We start from the raw sequence: 25697 nt of genomic DNA, 5'->3' as shown, positions 1-25697 counted from the left end.
GTAGTAGTTCTTAAATGAGACGCATGCACATTTCCATCATGTTGCCTCAGAAATGGAAACTCAACCAGTTAGCACATTAACTAGAGCATAAGAAGCTAATTAAAAAATCCCTTGAATCCTGAGGATGAGTTTAATAGGGAAGCAGAGGTTGTTTTCAAAGTTCTTAACATCACATGAGAGAAGTTTTTGATGGGAGCAATGTGGTAATCTCACTCTTGGGGCTTGTGGATGTGGCCTAAGTTACTATAGAAATATCATTTCTTGGGGCTTTGGACGAACTCTATTTAAGGAAAGAAGCCAAGGAATATTTGATATAGCACTAAAGTGACAGGATAGTATTATTGGGAAAAGAGAGCAGAGATTTACACTTTTCCATTTTGGTATTTCAATTTTGTCAATAGGATTGGCACTATCATTATCTCTGAATTAGTCATAGGCTTACGTACTTGTTAAAAGCGAATATAAAGTAAACTGTAACTTGACCGGAAACTTGCTTTAATAGATATGACAAGGGAGGGGGCGAGAAGTTCAAGCTGAGAAAGAAGTCAAGCATTTTAAAACTTAACTGCTGAAACTTAAAGTTATTTTTCTAAAGATGTTGCTGATAAAGACAGCTTCAGAGAACCCCCACTTTATCAAGACTTGGCAAATCAGAGAAACAGGCAGCTTCCAACAGTAAAGATACAACCAGTGTGGAGACACTAACCCGAGGCAATGTCCCATCCTTCCCTCCCTGAGGATTCTCCCCATCTTCCAGTGATCACCTGGCCTTTAACTCCTAACACAGAAGGAGAACAGGAAAGCATCTGCTGAAGGGAAGGATACGGACGTCTCTTCTCCTGCTTCACTTTTCCACCTACTGATCTATTGCTTTACTTAACTGATGCACTCCATAACTATCTACTGAATGTATGTAAATTTTTTGTTGGGGGAAAGTGCTCCCTGTGTTTTGTTTTCCTTTTTGTTTTTTGTTTTTTATTAACTACACTTTATTCTTCCAAAGAAAAAAGTCACATTTAAAGATCTACATTTAACCATCACATTTACAGGTTGATGAAGATAATCTCTTCAATAACTGGTGTTAAAAGACCTGGACTGGTATATGCAAAAAAAAAAACAAAAAAAAAAACAGCAACAACAACAACAAAATACTCCATAGGTTTACATGAAATAAAAAAAGTTTGTCTCATACTTTGTTGGGAGATTGTGGCCTGTTGTGCATATAACTATTCCTGCCAGTTTAAAAATACAGGTGGGGCAAAAGTACAATAGATTTACAGTTATGCATATGTGCAACAGACCTTATTCTTCTATTATTTATTATTATTATTATATTATTATTATTATTTTTCATACTCTTAACTGTAACCCTACCTTTGCCCCACCCCATATCTTGGTATCTGTTAGATATTTACTGTATCATATGACTTTTCCTTAGAAGTATGATATAAACTGAGAACAAAGATCAATTTAGAGGAAACAATCTAAGGAGTTGCACAGAATACTTTTGTTTTCACTATTATTACATAGAAAATAGTTCACTGACTATATTAGATCCTTTTGGCATTCACCATATTATTGAATAAAAATTGGTATAGACACTCACATAGTTGTGTGCACATATGGCAAATAAAAACAGAAATAAAAAAACAATTTCACTTTATCAAAAAATAATAAATAAGAAAAAATGAAATTTTCTTATTTTTTCATAACAACCCACATCTAATTTGGGAAATATTCATGAGGTCTATAAATTGCAATTACATCATTTGTATATTCCTTAAAAAGAGAAAAAATAAACAGGAGATCTGCCACTGCCACTGCATGTGTTAATTTAAATTTAAAATTACATACTAACTACTTTTCTATGATGTTTTCTTGATTTTCTTTTGGTTCAACTTCATTGATTAAATGAGACAAAACATATGGTACTGAGGCTTCTCACTGATGTTTTTATCAAAATTGAATAAAATTCAAATGGTATAGTATTTTCTAGTCTGAATAAAAGTCCTGATTTTGTAGGTTATTGTCTATATTTCTTCTCTTTCAAGGTCTGAATTCTTTTACTTATTACTTAATATTTATTAATGAAACTACAAAAATGATGTTTTTACAGTCTTGCCTCCCCATATAATAAACAATAAAAATGAATATTTTAATAAAAATTGCCTGAGTCATTATAGGTCCTAAAAATAATAGCCAAATGATAATCAAGAAGGGTGGGAGGAGGAGTCAAATCAGGAAGTCCATGAACTTTCTGAAAATCCTAACTGGAGAGGTCACATGAGAATGTTCTCCATCCACACATAATTTTGTGAAAGAACGTGAATTTGTGAATAACTCCATAGGCTCAAACAAAAATAAAATTGTCTAGAGGAAAGCAAATCTGAGTGTTAGAGATTCTGAGGAGAATAAATTCAATATCACTTTAACCTCCATGAAATATGCCCAGTATAGGTCTGAATTGTCAGCTTTCTCAGTTACCGTTTCTTAATTCTCCAGTTCTTTTACTTAGTACTCTAGTCATTAAAAAAAAAGTTAGAAATGACAAGTACTGATTTTCCTTTTTCTGTCTTTGCTTGTGATATTAATTTATTTTGTTTCTTAAAAATATTTTATGTAAGATGCTTAAATCTAGCTTTTAATTCTTAATCCATTTCTCATAAAATTGAACTAGAAAATAAGGACTCTCATCAAAAGTTGCCTATAAGCAAGGTTTTACTTTGTATTAAATAATACCAATGTTGAATATAGTGTATTGATCTTTCTGCTTCCAACTTCTATTCCTCCTGTTTCTGAAATCCTCTTCCAGTTAACTCCTACTCATGGATACTGTATTTTTCTATTGGCCATTTTGTTAAATAGGGGCTAACATTGTCTAAAATCCCTATCATGTAGAGCTCCTAGTTAGAGTTTGTCCAAAGAGCTGCTTGTGGGACATTTGAGAAGGTGAAGTAAGAGCCATTCTACACTAAATGCCTTTTTGTGGTCACATAAGTGACAGAGAGATGTGGCCATACCTGGGGGGGCGCCAGCTTGTTCTTTGTCTCCTCCACTTGTGTCCATCTCTTCCACCCAATTGCTGACAACCTGATAACGAACAGTAACCCCAGACCTAAACAGAGGTAGATGTCACACAGGAACAATGGCTTCCTATCAAATCCCCTTTACCTTAGGGAACTGGGTTTTCTTGGCTTCTCAAATTCCTCTACAGACTTGCTCTAGATTACCCAATAAAGCAACTTCAGGCAGAAATCGGAGATTTGTTTTCTGATCCTTGAACTCTTCCCTTCCCCCTTCAGTTCCCTCACCTCCTTGCATGACTGTGAGGTTTAATACCTTTATTATAGACCTGATTCCATAACCACATAATGACTCAATGGCTCTGCTTCTCTGGCTGGACCCCAAATGATGCATTAGCTTTCAGATTCAGCTCAAATATTACTCACTGAGAGAAATTTCATAGGGAAATACTTAGTCAGTGACTCCTACCACTTGTATCCTGTAGACTAGATCAAATACTCTGGTAAATGTCTTATACCGTCAGTATCTATCAACCTTTGGATTATAGCTATCTATCTGCCAAGCTATCCATCTATACATTTATATATTATTAATGTCTGCCTCAGCAATAAACCATAAGAACTATTGAGACAGAAAAATATCTGACTTGGTCTTTATTGCTTACACAACTGTTAGTACAGTGCTTGGCATCGAGCATACACTCAATACATATTTGTTGAATAAACAGAGAAATCTAAAACTCCTACTTTACACACATGGCTTTAAGCAAATATGAAATTCTGTGTCTGTATGTCTATTCGTCTGTATATTTATGACTCAGATTTAATCAAGAAAACTAGATTGGTATAATTGTATCACATTAAAAACATTTGTAACATTTGGAAGCATGATTCATTTCCTTAACGAAAATGATAATGTAATAGGGCCATGAGGTATTTAGCTAGATGGGTTGTTCTATACAACTTCAGAATGTTATTTATGTAGTCTAGGATATAAATGATTCACTCTAAAGTTCTACAATACAGGTGCTTTGATTATAAATGCTGGTGACTAAGGATCCATCCATACAAATGATAATTTCTGATGATATTATTATGAATGATATTTTAACACATTCTCTTTCCTGAAATCATATATAAATAAACACTGTTAATGAAAAACAGTTAATTAAAAAATTGGTTTACATTTGTATACATATACTAGTATTCCCAAATGACAGAAATCTAGCCCAACTTCTTCAAGCAAATCACAAGCTGATGTAGTTGATGGGTCGGTCAGTTAAATCATGAATACAGAAACTACTAGAGCAGGGGTATCAAACTTATTTTCAGCAGGAGCCACATCAGTCCCATGGTTGCCTTCAAAGGGCCGAATGTAATTTTATGACTGTATACATGTAACTACTCCTTAATAGTTAAGCAAGAACTCAGCACTGCTGCCGGGTAGAAACAAGGTGCTGGGCCAGATAAAACAAGGAGGGCAGGATTTGGCCCACAGGCCTTGTGTTTGCCACCTGTGCACTAACAGTGTTTCAAATAGAAGGGTATTAATACTGGAAAGGAGAGTTTACCTAATTGTTGGAAAAGCTAGGGCAGCGAAGATCAGGAAGCTCCTAGTTGATTTCACAAACCAGAGAATGAAGGGACTGTAAAATACTGCCATTGAGAGTGACCTCTGCCGTCCTGGCATCTGTCTCTTGCTTCAACAAGGTTTGGAGGTATCAAACCTGGGGACATGCCTTCTTTCCAACTACCATCCAATCTCTTTTCCAGTCACCACTTTTGGAACCACCTCAGCCACCCTCAGCCTCCAAGACCAGCCAAACCTGTTTTGTTTTATTTTTTTACCTTAATTCTTCATTGCCAAGCAACCATGAGTTCTCAAATTCATCTGAATTATTCTTCTGAAGTGGAAGCTGCTGTCTACTACCTGGTCAATCTTTATCTGCATGCCTCCTACACCCACCTCTCTCTGGGCTTTTATTTCCACCATGAGGGTTTGGCTCTGCAAGGCGTGGGCCACTTCTGAGAGTTAGTCGAGGAGAAGCATGAGGGCTCTCTAAGTATCTCTTAAAGCTGCAAAACCAGCAAGGTGGTCGCTTTCTATTCCAGGACATGGTGGAGCCTCCCCAAGATAAGTGGGGTAAAACTCAGGATGCCAAGCAAGCCACCTTGGCCTTGGATAAGAAATCTGAACCAGGCCCCTTTAGATCTGCATGCCCTGGGCTCTGCCTGCCCAGACCCTCATCTCTGTGACTTCCTGGAGAACCATTTCCTGGGTGATGAGGTGAAACTCATTAAGAAGATGGGCAACCACCTGACTAACATCTGCAGGCTGGCCCACCCCCAAGCTGAGATGGATGAGTATCTCTTCTAAAGGCTCACCCTCAAGCACAACTAGCAGTCTTCGGAGCCCAGAGGCCTTTGAAGGGCCCTTTGCATGTCCCTACTATCTGGCTTTTTGCCTGAGCCTCTCCCTGAAACCACTAGATACCCTTTGAACCACCCTGGAGCCCTCTCCCATTTGCTGGACAAAATGGAAACAATAAAGTTTTTTGCAGAAAACAAAAACCATGATAAACTAAAACAAAACCTGCCATTGAATTTCCCAGAGGATGATAGCCATGAAGTGGACAACTCTCAGGAAAACACAAGGAACTTGCTGCAAAAACTGATGACTGACATCTGCCAGAGCTATAGGCCTGCTCACAGCTGTTGACTAAAGAATAATTACATCTTTCCTTCCACTTTCCAAGTATTTTGAGAATGCCTCTTATTAGTGAAATTTAATGAGAGGTATTCTTCAAATGGAAAGAGATTATGGGAAACCCAGTTTCCAAATTCTAGTTCCTATCATGCATACATGGGAAAGTTTAGAAGTGAAATGTGTATCTGACATAGTGGTAGTTATTGATATAGAAATCCATGTTAGAGACATTTTACCTCCTTAAACCTCAACCAAGAATTTAGTTTTTCTTCTTAACATTGTTGTTTTGGATGTTTTATTAAAATTTAAGGCCCTTCTAAAAGTGATAAGGTTATACAATTTTATTTTTCACACATATGCCAATTTATTCTTAAATAATAACTAACTTTTCTAATTAATCTCTTGAAGGAAAGTTACAATACATGTATAGAGATTTGAAGCAGCATATGTGTAAAAACATCTGAAAAAATTAAAGTTTCTGGACAGATGTTAAAAGAGTTTTGTAGAAAAACTATCAGCATTACAATCCCAGTTCTAATTTACTTTACATCAGGCATTTAAATTTATTATCTTTAGGCCATATGTTCCAAATTGAGCTTGGTTCTATATTCATGAATCAGTTGACAATGAATAGTTAAGTTTTGCTAATTCAGAAAGGTGAAGTTGAGTGAGCTTATTTTAATGGTGGAATATTTGTAACTACAAATCTACATACCATCAGAAAACTTCCAAAAAAAAATCTGCCATATGTTTTAACTGTGATGGAAATGGTTTTTAAAAAGCTGCTGCTTTTATGCAGCTATACTTGAGAATATCTCAGCATTTCCATTAAAATTCTACTTTGAGAGTTTTAAACTTAGCTTTAAAATTCATTTTGGACTGAAGTTTAACATTTGAAATCTAAGGGAATATTAAGTAACAGAATATGTCAAAATAATCTGATGGCTTCAACATTTTATGTTTTTAATACCTTAGTTAGATTTAAATTATTTAAAAAACATTATGTGCCACATGGATTTATCATTGTGGCTCACTTAGTCATGACAATGAACAGTCTCCATATACCAATTACAATCTCTGTGAACACTGCTCTTCATTTCCTGGAAAAAGAAAAAATGTCTATAGGTAGAAATCCTGGGGGATGAGAGGCAACATTCCTTGGGCTTCTAAAGGCCTCAATTGAAAAGCCAACGACATGTTCCAGATTTTCTGGAAAGTAACCCAAGGATAAGTGGGAAGCAATCAGTGAAAATTTTGAACCTAGGTACCAAAATGCATAAATAGAACCTGAATGTATAAACTGGAGACCTCTCAGTGGAAAGAATCAGTAAAGATCATGGGAAGAATGTTATTCTCATTTGTGATGTAAAGCATGATTTCCTCTGTCCCTCACCCCCATCTCCAATCACCTCAATCATTGTCAGTATAAATGATCAGCACAGAAAGCATGAAGGAAGGCAGACCCACTCCTGTCCACACAGAATGGTTCCAGGAGCACCATTGCCAGAGAAACTTGGTTGATCCCCTTAAGGCTGATCGGAGTTAAAGTGATAATGTGGAGGAGTGTAGAGCTTCTGAATTCTGCCAAAGTCATATTGGACTTGGAAAAACCCGGGTTTTAACCCTGGGTTCTGTCATTTTGAGCCTGTGTGATCTTGGGCAACACAATAATGTCTCTAAATTTCAATTTACTAACCAATAAAGTGAGTGAGAATATAAACCTCAGATGTTTTTAGAATTGACTAGACAACTATAAAGTATCAATAATGTGCTTATCACATAACAAAATTCAATAAAGCCTAATTGCTATCATTTTATATAATATGGAAACCAAATACTGTTTCATTGACTAGAACCTCCTAGTACATCTTTTATCGAGAACAACGTCCACCTGACTACTTTTGACTCTCCCTCTGTTAATGGTATCATGTCCATGGATATCAGGAAAGTGACAGGAAGGCAGGAGAAAAAATATAGCGTTTTAGTATTAGGACTAAATTTATTTTTTCTGAAATAACTGGACCTAAATATTGATCTTTCAAGTCTACCCTGTCTTAATAGATTTTTGCATTACCTTAGTTCATACAGTAAATATTCACTAAGGCCTGCTGTAGGCCAAGGATTGTGCTAAAAGCTAATGCTAAAGAAAAAAAAATGTCTTGCTTTCAAAAGCTAGTAGTTCCAAGGGTAAGGATGATAAGAAAGAAATAATTGTAATAACATGAGATAAGGGTTGATAATGCCGACCCAGGATACATTTACATCAGATTGAGACATTTGGAAAGGCTTCGTAGGGAATGTGATAAAACAGGGTTTGTTTGTTTGTTTTTAAAGTGAAATTGTTCATTTGAATGAAAGGAATAAGGATGTTTGGGCAGGAGAAAGAACACACAAATGAGTTAAAAGAGCTAAAATAATTTAGTTTGGTAAAAGTCTAAAATTTTAGTAGTGACACATACAGAAAGATATGCCAGGAAATATCAGTAAGGGTTTCTCCTAAATCAGGTGGAACCTCTGAGATTTTGAGCAGGTGACTGGTAAGATGAAATGTGCCTGTGAGAAAAATTATTCTGGTAGCAGTGTGAAGTATAGTAAAATTGAAACTAATGAGATCAATTAGGAAGCTATTCAATAACATAAAAAAAATACAGTATTTACTATTTGTACAGTATTAGGAAAGTCATTTTATTTTAATTGAATTTTTAAGCCTTTTTTCTTATTATTACATAAATTTAAATATTAACAGCAACAACAATAATAATAACAGTGTGAGCTGAAGGGTAGCAGAATACATCACTCTAAATTGTGCCACTGTGGCCCTGGCTGATGCGGCTCAGGTGGTTGGAGCACGTTCTATTCCCAGTCAGGGCATGTGTCTAGATTGTGGGTTCAGGCTTCAGTGTGGGTGTGCACAAGGGGCAACTGGTCGATGTTTCTCTCTCAGATTGATGTTTCTCTTCCTCTCTCCATCCCTTCCCTTGTCTCTAAGGTCAATAAGCCTGACACTGGGTGAGGATAAAATAAATCACAAAGCAATTAATAAAATGTGCAGCTTTGTTGTGTGTATTGTTTTGAGCTGAAGGCAATTAAGACCCAGCAAATGTAACTCCTCCCTTAACAACCAATAAGAAAGGGGGCCTGTACCAGAAAGAGATCTATTATATCTGAAGAACTTATATGCATGGCAGAGCAAACATCTGTTTTGCAAACATTTGCTCTTTTCATCTTCCTATGAGTTTTCCTCCTACTCTTTGAAGGCCCAAACCTCTACCTACTTCTTAGCTCAGGAAGATAGGTATACTTCCACTGTCTTTGGGTCTTATAATTTTTTTATGAGGCTCTTATATGTATGAAATTAAATTTGTTTTTCTCCTGTTAATCTGTTTTATGTTACTTTAATTATTAGATCACTCAAAGGATCTAGAATGGAAGAAGAGAAAAATTTTCTGCTCCTATAGGGTCAGAGTAGCTGCCAAAGGTTGAGCTAACATTAGATAAAAAATTGTACCTGAAAGCATTGAGCAATATGTGCCACATGGGAGTTGCAGGTGCTTGCTCACATCTTTCATTTCATCCACATTGGTCCATGTGCATAAACACATGGACATGGGTATTTGAGCTGTTAGATACCTTATATGTGATAACCTGAGGATCTAGGTAGAAGAGAGTGACAACTGATAAATATCTACACAGCCTCTAGGGCAGTGCTTCTCATAACTTCATGTGCATAATAATCACTCAAGTGTTTTGCTAAAATGCAGATTCAGAGTGAGCACAGCTGCAGTAGGGCCTAAGATTATGTATTTCTAAAAAGCTCCCAGGTAAAATTGATACTTATGATCAATGAGCCACTTTTTGAGAATGTTGATAATTTTATCAATGCCCCGAGCAGGTGGAGAGGCAGATTTTTAAAAAGCAAATGTAGGGGACACAGAATTAACATGCTGAGATGCTACCATGAATCATTATAGATGAGGTTCTATTTTCCAAAACAATTTTTCTTCTTTTTCCTCTTAAAGCTATAAATGGCACATATACTAATTCTGTGGTTTAATTACAGACTATTTAATGTCAAGATATGTGTAAGAAGACATTCTTTGCTTATTTTATCTCTTTTTGAATCACACTCTCAAATTAAACATTTCAAAGTACTATTACCAAGTACTGAAGGGATCTCAAAAGAGATTATTGGACACCGGCTTCTCTGGAAAGAGGGGCAACAGGTGAAATTTTAGGATGAGAAAATGTAAAGGCGAGAACTGGAAAAATGAGATAATAATGAATTTTACTGCTTCTTCACAGACTTGCTCAGAGGAATGGGCTTGGGGGAACAAAATTGTTCTTGCCAGTAATTGGACAGATCTTTAGAAAAATGCCTTTCATTTACTGTACCTTTGACCTAGAATCAATTTAAGTAGAAGAGCCTTGTTACTGAGCCCTGTGAGGAGTTTCACTATTGAGCATGATGAGGACTTTTAATTTCCAGGTAGTTAAGAAATAGATATCAAACAATGGTTGAGGACATATCAAAACTGTAGTTGATCGAGAATGTTCCACATACAGTTTTGCAATTTAGAAAATGTTAGGAATACTTCAGCAACTTTTTAAACCTGAATTAAAAACTCTCATAGCAATAAAAAATGTATAATTCTGAAGCAAAGTGAAGTCAAACCTTAGGCTTTGCTTTTCAAGCAAAAATTAATGTTTCTTTTTAAAATGACCTCAAAATTTGATTACAATTTTTTACATTTAATTTAATTTTATTTTAAAAATATTTTATTTATTTATTTTCAGAGAGAGGTGAGGGGAAGGAGAAAGAGAGGGAAAGAAACATCAGTTGGTTGCCTCTCAAAAGTCCCCAGTGGGGAACCTGGCCCGTAACCCTGACATGTGCTCTAGACAGGGAACTGAACCAGCAACTTACTGGTTTGCAGGCCGGCACTCGATCCACTGAGCCACACCAGCCAGGGCTCTACTCTTAATATACAGGGTCTGGCAGAAGTAAAGCCTGCTTAATAATATGGGTATAATAATTTATAGTTTTAATTTGAACATTCCACCTAAAATTTCATGTGATGTGTTTGAGTGTGATATTGTTATGTTACAGAATTACATGCTTATGATTTTCTAATAAAAGATTTTATAGTTAAAAGGTGCATTATTTATGTTGGACTCTGTGCTTTAGTATTTTATATTTAATGTTGTAATTCTGGAGGAACTGGAGAGTCTACAAGGATGAGACCAAAGTACAAAGCTCTTTGCTGAGTAGGGCACACTGCTGGCACTTTATTAAAGAGAATTAAATAAGACAACATTTCAGGCAATATAGATAAACACAAACTATACCTCCACTTTTATTTTAGGATGGCCATTCTCTATAAAAATAATAGACTTGAGAAGTATTTTGTAAATCTCATCAATGCCTAAAAAGAAAACTGATAATGTACAGAATGAATGACAAATAAGTCACCTTCTGATATTGCCCAAAGTCATTTAATACATCATATACACTCACTAGATTTTTAATTAAAATGTATAACAAAATCTAAAGTTTAAAGCTCTTTCTATGCTTTATTGGTAATAAAGATTTAAAAGTTATAAATTGTAAAAAAAAGAAAGAAACTCAATGTTTGGACTAAATAAAATGTGCAGTTCTAGAAATATTGCCATTTTTTTGTCTATTTTTTTTGGTTTGTACATCTCTGCTCTTTTAAAATAAAAACTAGTTATCATGGTAACTGGAGAATCATGTGTATTATCTCTGAGCTAAAATACTCGTGGTTTGGGAAATATTATGTTCAGCATTTATTTGAATATGTGTAATACTACATTCAAGAAGAGAAAATATTATATAAGTACAATTTTATAGAACTATTCAGTATACTTTGTTCAACTCCTTTCCAATAAAAGTTTAGTTATTTAAGCAATATATTTAATAGTAGCCATAAAAACCCTGATATAATAAAAGATAAATTAAAAGAGATTAAAAATTTAACACTATAGATGAATCAGATGGCAACTGAAGAACTCATGTTTTCAAAAGCAGCATAAATTGTTTTCCTAAATATGTTCAAAGTATAGTAAATAAAGATATTAAGGCACAATTGTAAACTGAGAAAAGAAGACAAAAACAGCTCCAGAAGTGTCAGCATTTACCATAAAATTGCTATTTATTTTGCCAGAATTGTGTTAATAAAACTTAACTAGGTAAATCTGAAGTTCTAGTGAGCTCTATTACAAAATTCTTGAGTTAGACAGCATCTCCTCCATAACAACGTGATAGTGGAACTAAAGAGTTAAAGATTTTAGCCTTAGTTGCTAAACTTAAGTGATTAATGCATGTGGAAAGCTGTTATTTCAGGAACTTGAATGCATGACCACCTGACTCAAGGGGGTGACACACAATTCAACCTTTGTGCCCCAGGAGGTCTGCAAGCAATCAAGATGATATCTGAGCCATACTGTTCCAGAGAGGGAATATCTGTGATGCAGATAAAGAACTGTTGATCAACAGAACTGCAACTCTTATCCAATTAACCTTTTCTTCAGACCCCTTACCTATCCTTTCTTCTCCTTATAAAAAGGTCAGCTTGAAATGAGATGTTAAGATGGTGTTTGAGGGTACAGAGGCTGCCTTCTCAGATCACAGGCATCTGAGTAAAGTGTGCATGCAGATTTGATCTTATTTGGGAGTGCAAGATATAACTCTTCCTGTTGAGGTCTGTATCTGAGTTAACTGACTTTGAATTGATGCCACCTTCCTTTTTTGTGTAATTGATGGTTTCCTGCTAGTGGTAATTGACCTAGGAATGATAGAATGTGAGAGCTCCCTTTCTGACTCCAATTTTAGTTGAGGTTTCCTTTATTTATTTCCACATTATTTCTTAAAGTGTTTTATGTGGAAATTTAAACTAACTAAAACAAAGGAGACAGTGATATATTCAACTTTACCAAATTTTTAGGAGGAATAGAGCAGCCATGGCTTTATCGACGGCCAAACCATAGTCCAGAATGCCAAGAGACCCTTCCATTCATTTAAAATACATGTTATATTTTTTATTTTACATTTTTACATTTTATATTTTATTTTATGTATGTTATATTTTATAGACTCTTCCATTGATTTAAATGTATATATATCAATTACAGTTTCTCTTATTAATTTTTGGTTATATTTTTTAATTATCTTTATTTCCTTTTACTTCTCCCTGTGACAAAGCAGGGTGCACCATCCACATCTCAAAGTTTTCAATCTCTTTGCTTTCAAAATAGAGTAAAAATGCAATTCCCCTTCTGAGGAAGGAAGAACACTTGCCGGAACATCCATGACAAAAAGACTGGGGGATGGACTCAATGGATGGAATGTCCATGGAAGCCAGGAGAATTGTAATGTGATAGACAGCTATGAACCTGAGCTCAATATGTGTATTTGCTAATTAACCAGAAACTAAACACTGAGTTTATGTTCATCATCTCAGAATTAAGCAGTTCCCATTGTTCAAAACATTGCTTTCCTAGCTCATAGTAATTCAAGTCTGTGCAAAGCTTTCATCCAAAATTTTTCCTTTTCCAGTAATGATGGGTTCCTCTGCTTTGTAGGAGTAGCATGCCTGCCTGCATCACTATTTCTATAGGTTTGCTTTTCATGCTCTAAGAGTGACTTGAAATGTCAATTGTTCAATATAAATGAATAATGGGAAGGTTTGCCAAATAATTGAGTGTGTTGTGATAGAAAAACATTGTAAGAAGGAAATTCAAAATCAGGAAATACATCCCTAAGCTAAGGAGTTTTTCTTCTCAACACCCAACTAAAATGTTTATAAATCAATACAATCTATTGAGTCTGAATTAGAGAAAAAAATTAAAAAATCAACCTTTGTTGCTCAAGCTTCTCTATGTCTTTTTCTCCATCCCTGCTATGTCTTCATCTTGTCTTAGTTTTTGTCTATCTCCTCTAAGATACATCGAACAAATCCAGGGAATTTATCCATAAGGCAAGAATTTTATCTCAAGACATACTTAGGAGCTATAACCCAGATAACTTAAATGACACCAAGTAATGCTACTAAATAAGCAACATTTATAAGTAAGAGAATTACATTTAAAAGCTCTTTCTCACATAGTTGATAAATATAATTGCACAAGTTAAAATTAAGAGCTTTAACCAAACCATGTATGTTTTATGAGGAAACTTTATCACAAGTCAAATAATTAGGAATCTAAATATTTAAAAGTCCTGTTCACTGGACAGGACTGTAGCAACAGCATCAACATCATAACTGTGATCAGGACCATAATGTGTGTGTATTGAGTGATTATAATCCTAAGGCCATGCCAAGCACTTTTCAGCTAAGGAATCGTTCAAGATGTTAGATAAGTTGCATGAGAACACAGTATCCTGAGCAGTATCTGTCTGTGGAAGGTGGAAATTATTTGACAGTAACTAAGTGGGAAATAGTATACATTTTCAGTAGGTCCTTAACCAGTGTAAATGCACAATGATGTACCATTGCTGAATTCCGAACCTCTGTTTTCAATGATACCTAGCTGGGTAACTGAAACAATGTCATAATGAATGCTCCCTGCTATGTGTAATACAAATGCTGGTAATTCTCTTTTTTATTTAAATTTTATTTAAAATTTAGCAGCAGTGTTAATTTTTTAGTGTCAATTAATGTTAGTGATGATGGCCAGTGCCTTACACATCTGATAGTCCCTCTTGCCATCCCCATCTCCTTCTGGGCTGGAAAAGATGTCATAGCTTATAATTTACGTTGTGAAATTTTCTCTACAAAAATTAAGAATAGAAAATTTTATGTCTTTAACATAGAACATTCTATATCAGACCTCCCTATGTATGTGCACTTATCAATTGTTTTAGGCTGAGTAACAGTAACCAGAAGGGAGGTGGGAGGGAGTAATGGGGGAAGAGTTTTCAAGAACATGTATAAAGGGCACATGGACAAAACCAAAGGGAGGTAGGATCAAGGGTGGAAGATGCAGATGACTGGCAGGGGGATGAGTGGTGGGGGGAAATGCAGACAACTGTACTTAACCAGCAATAAAAAAAGTTATCTTTGTTATTTCATTACTCTTACATAGTTGTTTTTGTGCAAGAACCTCAGAAATCATTTGTGTTCCATCAAATTTCCCAAAGTAGTTTTTATATAACATGAATTCAAAGCAATATTAAAAGTTGTCTTGTTTAAAAAGGGGAGGCATGATTTCATAGTAAAATATTTGCAAAATTCTAGATGGGTTTTAAATAAAAAGTAAACACCTCTCAGAGCCTTTAATATGTTAACTCACTATTAGTTTCAACAAACAAACAAAGATGCCGAATTTCACAAAGTTAGTCATGAATTTCACCAGCCTCCCATGTTTTTCTCCTCACAGGGTCTCTTACAGGACTGATATTTCTTGAAATATAGTTTGGAAAACATTGTTCTATGTATACTAGTGTAAATATTATTTCCCAAACATATACTATGTTTTGAAATAATTTTGCCTTTGTTCATATGATTCCTCCATGGCTGTAATATCCTTTTGCTCTCCTGATTTTCCTAATTCATCTGCTGAACTTCTCATTCCTTAAAGCCAAGATCAGTCATCACCTTTTCTATCAAATAGCATTCTTTAACATCCCTGGGGTGGGGGGGCATTCAGTACATTTCAAATATATCTATTATGACTCATTTCTATAAAACTATCTCATCAGATAAATGATAGTTCCATGAGAAGAAAGAACATATTTATCTGCCCTGATTGTAAGTATTTTTAATTTGCTAGGCAATTGAAAAGGTTTTTGAGCAATTAACATAACCCAGCACCAAAACAGTGTTTTGGAGCAAGAGCTCTGGCAGCTAACATAGGAGAAATTGTTGCTGAGTAACTAGTTAGGAAATAAACACAGTCATTCAAGTGAAAGCAATGTAGCCTGAATGAGTGCAGTAACATCAGGGATGGGAAAGAGCAATAAAAAGTGATTTGATAGATATCTGAGAAGCCTCATCAGTAGATTGTGAAACCGGGCAGAGTGTTGGGGAAACAGGAATGGGAGAAGTTAAAGATGACTTTGATGTCTCTTAGCTAGTTTTCTTGAAATTTAGTAGTATTAGGAAGTAAAACTAGTAATCTAATTATTTCATATCATTACATATAGTAAAATATTACCTTTAAAAGACATACAAGGAAAAGGGAAGAATTTTGAGCAGTAGGGACTTACAGTCACACATGTACTCAGAACAGTGGTGAAGAACATCTCAAAGGATACACCTTCTACAGTTTTTCTAGGAATAGCCCAGGGGTACCTGGAAATAATCAATGCAAAAGCTGTAGAAATGATTGCAAGAACTGATTATAATTAATTCAGTTCTCTTCAAGGTTTTACTTTTGATCAATATGTATTGTTAGTTTGGTAATCAATGTTTCATATTTGTTCTTATACATAACCATAGAATAATTAAAGTTACAATAATGAAATAAGACACTACTATTGTCTAGGATAAACAGAAATCTGATCATATACATGTTTAAAATTAAAACATTTAATTTTAATTCAGTGTATAATATAAAACATTATATTTAATTCAGTTTAATTTTAAAATTTAAAAAATCCTATTTCCCTGCCTTCAGGCAGGGAGATAGTGTGCACGTGTGTGCTTTGAGTCACAAAGGGGAGGAATGAATGCATCCTTCACTGATTGTCCCTAAAATGAATTCTGCACTGAAAATACACTGCAACCCAGATGTAGTTGGGATCTATTGGCTGCTGCCTGAAGCAAGCAGCTGTCAACACACCTTTGGCCTATATACAATTGTGTAGTGTGTGCAAGTTGCCAAGGGCATATACATTTAGAGCTGCCTGACTCTGAACACGCTGAGTTTCTCCTTCCTTGCGCTGGCCATGCCTCATGTGAGACATCACAGTATATTCAAAACTGCAGTCAACCCCAGGGAAAGCACCCTGTCTTGCTGTCACTCAAAGAAAGATGAGATGGTCCAAATAGAAAATTCACTCTAATGAGTGAAACAATCACTTTCCAATGCCATATTGTTTAAAATATAAAATGACTTCTGCTACAGACTTCAAAGAAATGTAGGCTCATAGGCAAACTTATCTGCCTAATCAAAAGACAAACTTTAAAGATATACTCGAATGAAATATTAATTAACATTTCAACTATTTTCTTATATAACTTTTTAATTAAAAAACTGTTCTTTGGCTGTCTTGATTAATATTTTTTGTGCATTTCTACCCATTAAATGGCTAAGTGTCTGTTGATACCTAGAATTGTTACATTTAAATGTGGATGATAATTTTAATAATGAAAAATGAGAGAATATCTGTTACTAATTCTGAAGATTCTCAGATTCTGCTGGTTAATAAAAGAAAACAATTGTTAGGTTATATAAATAAGGGATTGTTGTTTAGCTTATTTATTGTATTTTGTTCAAGAAATAATTATAAAACAAGAGGGAATTGAAGGCACGGATAATTTTTCCATTGCACGAAATAAGTAATTATTTAAAAAGAATCTTATGAAGCTGCTTTGTACCATGACAGTGGTGTAAAAAATGTAAACTGAAACTAAGGGCCAATGCTGACACATTGTTAAGTAACATATTGAACTGCAAAAACCTCTTTATTTAGTTTGTAAATAAAAAAAAAAAAAGGAAAGGAAAGTACTCTGGTTGTATTTAAAACATTGTGTTTCTAGCCCTGGCTGGTGTTGCTCAGTAGACTGAGTGCTGGCCTGTGAACTAAAGGGTCACTGGTTTGATTCCCAGTCAGGGTGCACTCCTGGGCTGTGGGCCAGGTCCTCAGTAGAAGTGCACAAGAGGCAACCACACATTGATGTTTCTCTCCCTTTCTCCCTTCCTCTCTCTCTGAAAATAAATAAATAAAATCTTTTAAAAAGTATTGTGTTTCTAAATCCAAATCAAAACCTGATCTTGTCATTATGAAGCTTCCAGTTTTACACACATTGTTTTCAAATTGCATTAGCAAATCTATGTGTATCATTATATATACAATTAAATAGAAGAAAATATTTATTTACTTTTATGTTTATATGCCTTTATGATTTTTGAGCATAGAAGTAAATTTGATCAAACATTCAACTTTATATATATAAAATATATTTACATATTTATACAAATATGTATGGGATCTGTCTGGAAAAAGTCCAGCCATTGTTAATATAACCAGAATGGTTTCTGCAACATTGACGTAATCTGGCAGCCAAGGAGAGTAGACTGGAATGCACATGTGTGAATAATGACGACTTTACTGTACTAGTCAGTAGGGGCGGTAGACACTGTTCAGTGAACATGTGTACTGTGTGGCCATCACATCCAAAATGACTGAATAGAACAACAAATCTGAATCAAAGTTTGAGTTAAGCTTGATCATTCTCTGTGGAAACTATTCAGATAATTCAGAAGACCATAGCTGGTGACTGACAGGTTCATCACAACAACACACCAATTCATGCATAACATCTTATGCAGAGTTTTTTGGCAAAACATCAAATCACTCAGATGATTCAGCCCCACTACAGCCCAAATTTGGTGACCTGTGACTCCTGACTTTTCCCAAAACTAAAATCGTTTTTGAAAGGAAAGAGATTTCAGACTGTCAATGATAATCAAATGGAAAATACAATGGAGCAGCTCATGGTGATTGGGAAAACTGTGTGAGGTCCCAACTTGCCTACCTTCAAGGAGACTGAGGAGTCATTGTCCTCTGTACAATGTTTCTTATATCTCATATCTTCTTCAGTAGAGGTCACTATGTTTCATATTACATGGTTGGGTACTTTCTGAACACATATATCAAGTCTGGCAGAAGTAACACTGGCTTGAGTGCAGTTGGTAGGGTAATAATATGGGTGTAATAATTTATAGTTTTAATTTGAACATTTCACCTTAAATGGCATGTGGTGTGCTTGAGTGTGGTATTATGTTAACAAAATTACATGCTCATGATTTTGTAATAAAAGATTTTGCAATAAAATGGGTGTTATTTGTGCCAGACTACACACACACACACACACACACAGTCTTGAATATATATACATATTCGAGAGAGAGGAGAAGGGAGAGAGAAAACATTGACTGGTTGACTGTCGCATACACTTCAAATGAGAACCAATCCTGCAAACTAGGCACATGCCTTAAGAATCAAACCTGCGATGCCCCTTTCTCCCCCAACCCCAGTGCACAGGACAATGCTCCACCCAACTGAGATACATTGGCCAGGCTCATTTTTTTAAAAAAACTCTAATTTCTTGTTTCTGTCAGTACGTCTCATTCCTTTATGTTCAACCCAGCTTGAGTTTGTTTTAATGCCATTTACTGAATTATTTTTCTTTAAAATTTGTAATTTTCATATTCTGTATATGAATGAATAATTTTCATATTCATACTTGCTTAGCTGTCACTATTCTGGACTTAAAAACATATACATAATAGTTATGTTATAAGAGGGTTATGTATTTATTAATGTCATTATTTTGTATTAACATTTATAAAGAATTTTACAGTGATTGAAATAAATTTGAAGATAAAATTGACACTTAATTCTTGTTGATAACATGTTTTCAGAGTAGATCACAAGACTAAAAACAACAACACAACAATCTGAGTCCATCTCACTACTAAATTATCTTCAATAATTTATTTTTATTTCTCCATCTCTTAATACAAAATATGTTTAGCCTGCATTGGCTTCCACATATCCAGCTACTAGCTCTGCACAGACATTCCACTTACCCCCAGAATCCATGCCCGACATCTTCATTTGTTTTCTGTGAGCTTTTCCTTACAACCAGCATATTTCCACTAAAAAAAATGATAATTACACTGCACATTTGAATTTACTCCTCTAAGAACCCTACATCATGATAAGTGCTCAATTAATGATGAGTCAGTTGATCATCATTCCCCCCACACTCCCCATTCTTATCATTTATCACGGCCTGCCAGTTCTCCTTTATGGGATTTTACATAACTGTTCTGCACTCTCCTCCACCCACCTCTCCTGCTTTAATCAGAGCCACCATCAGATCATCCTAAGGCTATTGCAATTATCTGCTAATTGAACTTCCTCCCTCAAGACCCTTGGAAATGCAATCCATTGCATAGAGCATTGTTTGATTAATCTTCCTGCTAGGATATGTTGTCCCTGTTAGCCCCTGCTTGAAAATCTATACGCATGACTATGAAATAGACTATTTCTATAAAGACTATTTCTATAAATAAAATAGACTATTTTCTATGAAATAGACTGTGAAATATGACTATTCTAATTCTTAAGTCTCAAATTAAAGACCTTCACAAATTGCTTGCTACTTCTTTTCATTCAAAATCTGTTTATGAATGCCCTGTACATGCACCTTTTCATTCCTGGTCCTGGGGGGGGTATATTTATATTTTAACAAAGAACCTACCATCCTGGAGAAAGTATTTCAACAATTTTGCTTGCCTGAGCATAGAATAAATTCTTACCTTCATCTATACAAATGACCAGGCAACATATTTCCCTCCAACATTTTTTAATCCTTATCTGAGGATATGTTTATTGATTTTAGAGAGAAGAAGGGAGAGAGAAACATTGACATATTAATTGGTTGCCCCTCTATGCACCCAGACCAGAAATTGAGCCCACATCCTAGGTTTGTGCCCTGACCTGGGATCAAATCCAAAACCTTCTGGTGTTGGGGATGACCCTCCAACCAACTGAGCCACTTTGTCAGGGCTCTTCCAACCTTTCTTCATAGAGAAATTCCACTTTCAAAACTCCAAAGAAGAGAGAAACTCCTTTTCATGAGTTCTTCCAGTCAAGGGATTGAAAGGGTTGAAAGGGAAAATGTTCATTCCTTACCATCGTGTTTCTCTGGAAGGAGAAAATTCTTCTCCCCTGGAATAAAAGGTTTTGGAGGTGCCTTTCATCTCTTTATTCTGTAGGCCTTTACTGAATCCTCACCATGAGAGGAAAATTGATTTGCCTGATTGACTGGTATGTAGAGAGAAAAAAATGAAACTGTGTGGCTGAATTCTTTTATAGTTTTTCCCCCGTTAGGAGCAGCTGCCTCTCATCTTACACTTCTCCCCCTCCCCCTTGCAATAACTAGGCTGTCCCTGAGTGGAAGAAGTATCTGCATTTGCTCAGCTCTGCCTGTTCCTAAGCAGCTTTAATAAAGGTGTAGGGAATGCCAGATAGCATGCTTGTGTCAGCAGATCTAGTCTCCTTCTAGTATCAGTTTACAATTAATAAAATTAATAGATCGATCTTATGTCTGCCTGCTTTGCCCATTTTGTAATATTACCTAATGTAGCCAAGTTATTTACCATTTTGAGTCTATTTTCTTATTACCCAAAATAACTGCCACTGCTGTCACTTATTAGGTCTTCTCACATGATTTGCCATCTGCATAGCACTGCTTTTGACCATACCTGTGTCTCTTGGGACTAACAAAATATCCTGTACCTAAAGGTATGAAAATTTAGCTTTAAGTCCTGCAGCTTAAGTGCCACAGGGACGTGGGGAAGGGGCACTAACGAGTCCCGCATGGTCTGGGACGCCTGGCAAGCTCGAGGATGTGGACTTGAGGCTTCGGTGCATTTCCGAACTAAATAAACCAAGAGTGGAAAGCAGGTGAGTTTGGTTAAGAAATTCATGGCAGGTAAGAGTGAAACATGAAATAAAGTAAAAGGAAGTATGGTTTGTTTATGGCAAAAGTAGGGAAATAAAAGAGGAAAGAACATGAGTCTTTTTGAAAAATAATGGAAAATACATTTAGTTTGTAGTGTTATTCAATGATAAATAGGCTTAAAATTCAGCAGATTGCTTTCAGATTTTGCGACATAAATGAATAGTGCCCATCCAGTATCCCATGTCTTCCTGCACATGTCTTCTCCTCTTATGATGTTAGGTTAGAGCCATCTGCCTAGTTATGGCCAATGGACTGTGAATACAAGTGACACAGACTGCTTCTGGCCCAAAGCAGCTTAAAGGTTCTATGTGTCTTCTATTCCTATATTCCCCTGCCTCAAGGACCAAGAGTTAAAATAAAACATCACCAAATAAAGGCGTTATTGATCTCTGTTCACCAAGTGGAGGGAAACTCTGGCTACCTACAATGGATAACATATGATTCAAAAATAAACATTTGCCGTGTTAAGCCACAGAGATTGGTTGAGATGGATAATATTGACTAATCCTAATAAATATATATTGACTGTTAAGAACTTTGGAGTCATTATAGGCCAAATTCTGTTATTCTAATTATTTTCTGGCTACAAATTAGCAGAAATGAGTAGCATGCAACTGAAGTAATAAACTAGCTATTGTTTGTGCAACTCCCTTGCAGAGAGCTGAACAAATATGTGTTGTTCAAGCATATTCTGCAAGCTAATCCTGCAACTGGGCCTCACTAAGCGTGAGCGGATACCTAATTTATCTTGTGTGAAATATTCACAGAGCATCTGACTGTGTTTTGTTGAGAGTAGGGAGAAAGTAGTCTATGGGAATAAATTAAATAATCTTCTGTACCTCAAGATTGTATGTGATATGAATTGTGAATAGGACAATTTCACTGTCATGTATAATTGCTATAGAAGAGTAGAGAGATCAATTATTTAAATGGAATTTTGAGGTCAGAATTTGGGAAACATTAGCAGTTTGAATTTTTTTTAATCCTCACCTGAGAATATGTTTATTGATTTTAGACACAGAGGTGGGGAGAGAGAGAAAGAGAGAGAGAGAAAGAGAGAGAAAGCGAGACATCAATATGTTAGAGAAACACGGATCAGTTGCCTCCCATACGGGCCTGGACCAGGGATGGAAACTTCAACCCAGGTATGTGCTCTGACCGGGAAGCAAACCCTCAACCTTTTGGTATACTGGATGACACTCCAACTGAGCCACTCTGCCAGGACTAGCAGTTTGAATTGTGTTTAGAAATATAGAGATATAAAATATTTGAAACAAAATTACATGTGGTATTAGTCTGGGTTCTTACTTACAGACTGCAGGAGATTCCTGTTTCATTTTCATGGAAAGTGATTATAAAAATATATTGCCTAGCTCAGAGACTGTTCAGGGGTTAAATGATGAATTTCTTATTAGGCCTCTAGCAATAAGCCAGAATCAGGCTATAGAAGTGGTGTGTGAGTAAACTATCACATTTTTCTTGCTTTTCTGGCATGTGTGCCAGTTTTTGTTTCAGGAAAGGTACCTGGTAGTCACCGATGCATCCAAACAAATGTATCTCTACCACCTTCTTAACTGAAGCATGCATGGTGTCTGAGCCCTCACTTCTCTTACTTACAAGTCCAAATTTCACACCAGCGAGTTTGATTGGTGTATTCGGGGTCACATGCCTGTGCCCTAGCTAAGCAGGAAGATAGGAAAGCAATTTTCAGGATTTACTGTAGGAAGTTGTAATTTAGGGGTAAGAAAATGCCAAAATATAACAAATATGTTTAAAAAGGTTGAGATGTAGTACATGCAGTTATAAAATAGATAAACTCACAAAGATTGTGGAAAACTTAAAGAAAATCATTATTTTGATTAAAAGAATTTCTTTAAAAATATTTAGCTTAAAGAGGTAAGAAAAACAGGTTGCTGTTTTTTAAGTTGGATAAGATGAAGGTCTACATTAACTAGCTGAGTTGCAGAGATTCGTGAGAGGGTCACATTGGTAGCTGGTACACTGTTCTCTGATTCCACTATGACAAAACCAGAGAGGGTTGTCAGGCATTGGGTCGAACTACTCAGGCAGAGTGTGGAGTCCTCTGAGAACTCTCTGAATATGAGATAGAAATTCCATCTGCCTGGTTTTACTTACTGTACATGATAAAATTTCCAGGGGGTGAGAGACAATGACCTAAGTGAGTTTTTAAAATTGTCTGCTATATTAGAGTTCAATAATTCTTTTGAAAGATTGCCCAATTTTCATGAAATTGCATGTGTATAATAAGAAAGTCATTTTCTTGCTTATGTATAAGCAGCTCTCATGATTGCTTGGAGAAAATGTTACTTCAAACCACAAACTACTTCTAATGAAAAATGATCTAAGTATTCTGGAAGAATAAGAGGGAAACTCTGTTTCCTATTATTGTTCATGTAATTCCTGGAAAATGTAATTGGTTTCTCAGTCATAATGAGCCTGACACAACAACAAAAGGAACTACTATTTCATTGACTGTTAGAGAAGTGCCCTCTTAGGTCCAATATTGTCCTCAATTTAAATTCACCAGTGACCTGGTTAAGTACATAAGTCCCAGTTACTGCAGCCATTATCTTTTGTTAACCGAGAACAGAGAAACAGAGAAGAAAAATATATCTTTTAAACAACTGTTCCTTACTAGTTTAGGAATGTTTATGTCACTGTCTACGAAGTACAGAGATATAAATAGTTACTAGTTAAAGATCTCTCACTGCAAAACCTAGGCTAATGATGTATTAAAAGTAAAAAAAAAAAAAACAAGGACTACTATCTTTTGTGTTTTAGAAAAGAAAATAAGTAATTATTTTTATTACTTCATTACTTTATTTTTATATTTTTAATTATTTATTTTATGTACATGAAGGCTCCTGCGATAAAATCTCCCAAGAGACAAATGGGTTTAAAAAGGAGCGGGCTGACAGCTCTCCTCACAAACCTAAGCTGAGTCAATAAGCTCAGCCAAGACCCGTAGGAACAGAAAGCTTGATTTGTGGAGCTAATGTGTCTGTGAGCCCCAAATTGGCCAGGTTAGTTTAATTGAAATGGTGAAAGCTTTTTGTTTGTTTTAACAGTCTCTGAGTATTAAAACAATGAGATTGGCTGAGTATAAATTTTAAGAGGGGACTTGTAAATTCATGGGAAGTTAATAATTGGGTTATACCCTGTCAGAAATCAGTATCTACAGTCACAAATGGATTTAAGGGGCAAAAAGAGTAGAAAGAAAGTGTTGGTTTTGCATTAAGGAACAAACTATTTTTTAAATAATGAATTGAATTCAGGGACATGGTGACTTAACATTGGTTTTTGCAAAATACCTGGGTGTTTGACTGAATAGTATTAATCTGCCAGAATTAATGTTCCCCAGCCCACATGGCCCCTAGTAGCAAAGTGGGTGCTCACAATAGCGTCATGTCTTCTGCCGATTACTATGAATCCATTTCACTGTCATCAGTAGTAATGTGGTCACTCTCTTTGTGGTGATCAATGTCAAATATTTACTGAGCACAAACTAGATGCAGAGCATGCTATCAAAATGTGCATAGCTATACTTTCACTGAGATGCACAGAGGGAAAAATCTCCTAGTGATGACTACACAGCTTTTCACAACATACTGACTTTACTACAGGTGAGTTCAACAGTGTAGGTGACTATGTGTAATGTGTTTCACAAAAATCGCACGTCATAGGTTTTTGCAACCAAGCGCATCTCTCTCAGCCTGAAGGGAGGGGGAGAATCTCATCCAAAGACTGAGATTTCATTTTGCTGACAGTTCTTGTTTCTAATATTTGAATCAGTGTGGTAATAGTTCTGATTCGTGTTATAGCTGCTTTTATTTTCCAGTTTGATGTCAGCAGCCCTGAGAATCTGTATCTAATTAGTCTGATCACTTGGTCCCTGTGGTGGATAGAGTGGTGCCACACATCACCTCCTTCTTCCCCCGATGATACCTTCTCCTCAAAGATAGCCACACCCTAATCACTGGAATCTGCAAGTAATTGATTTTACAAGGCAAAACACTGCATTATTTTACATGGCAAAAAGAGGACTTTGCAGGTTTGATTAAACTGAGTTTGAGATGAGGAGATTATCCAGGCTACAGGGATGGATGGCAATGTAATTCACATCATCCTAATAAGATGGGTCCTTTCCGGTTCCTTCTGGTCACACACCTGTGCACTTGACCCTTGCTTGCCCATGAGTCAACTACTGTCTGTACTGTACCAGCTTAG

At 35.7% G+C, this 25697-nt stretch overlaps 1 pseudogene; it reads left to right on the top strand.

Moving 5' to 3' along the window:
* The first annotated feature begins 4896 nt into the window (after positions 1 to 4896).
* Positions 4897 to 5524, top strand: LOC123827417 (annotated as a pseudogene).
* The last annotated feature ends 20173 nt before the right edge of the window (positions 5525 to 25697 follow it).

This window comes from Phyllostomus hastatus, unplaced genomic scaffold (assembly GCF_019186645.2).
Source record: "Phyllostomus hastatus isolate PE091 unplaced genomic scaffold, TTU_PhHast_1.1 phas_contig_86, whole genome shotgun sequence".
In the NCBI taxonomy this organism is placed as follows: domain Eukaryota; kingdom Metazoa; phylum Chordata; class Mammalia; order Chiroptera; family Phyllostomidae; genus Phyllostomus; species Phyllostomus hastatus.
This window is presented reverse-complemented; position numbering and strand designations above follow the sequence as displayed.